This window comes from Trachymyrmex cornetzi, unplaced genomic scaffold (assembly GCF_001594075.2).
Source record: "Trachymyrmex cornetzi isolate Tcor2-1 unplaced genomic scaffold, Tcor1.1 scaffold1293, whole genome shotgun sequence".
NCBI lineage: Eukaryota > Metazoa > Arthropoda > Insecta > Hymenoptera > Formicidae > Trachymyrmex > Trachymyrmex cornetzi.
The window spans coordinates 42396-43188 of record NW_017295865.1 but is presented as its reverse complement, the minus strand read 5'-3'; positions in this window follow the sequence as shown (position 1 = coordinate 43188).

Below are 793 nucleotides of genomic sequence, written 5' to 3'. Positions count from 1 at the left end.
AAACTGTTCGTGGTTACGCGCGAGAATTGGAGAAAAGGCATATACATTATATGTAATTTATTTCGCGAAAACAAAGAATCGAGAAGCACTAGACAAGTAAAATGTAGAAGATAAGTATAGATTTGCCGAGATTTGGCAATATATGTAAGTAATATACACTGTGAATCACGCATTGCCAAATCTCGCCAAATCTATACTTATCTTCTACATATTACATTTTATTTGTCTAGTGCTCCTCGATTCTTTGTTTTCGCGAAATAAATTACATATAATGTATATGTCTTTTCTCCAATTCTCGCGCGTAACCACGAACAGTTTAGCCCGCGGCCCCGCGCTTTTCATTCTTTACATTACTGGATTTCTCTAGAACTCACTAGTATTGTAGTTCACATGCGCTAAAAAGGCGGCATACCTAACAACAATGTCTCACTTACCTATTTATTTCATCATTGTTTACTGGTAACTTTAAAAAAATAGAAATATACAAGGTGTATAAAAAGTACCGGACCCTTTAAATATCTTGAAAAGTAATCATTTTTGAGAAAAATGTTTTATACAAAAAATGTAGGGTTGAAAATGGTCTATTGACTGACCTTATCAGTTTGACCTTGGATGGTGCCATCAAGGTCAAATCAAGGTCAAATCGATTTTTTTAAACGAAACACCCTATTTTTTATTCTAGAATCTAATAGCTGAAGTCGGAAGTTTTCCAAAACACTATAATAAAGCCTCTTTTTAATCAGTACTTTTCAAGTTATGAGAGTTGAAAGTTACGGAACCGCCGCGGTATTAG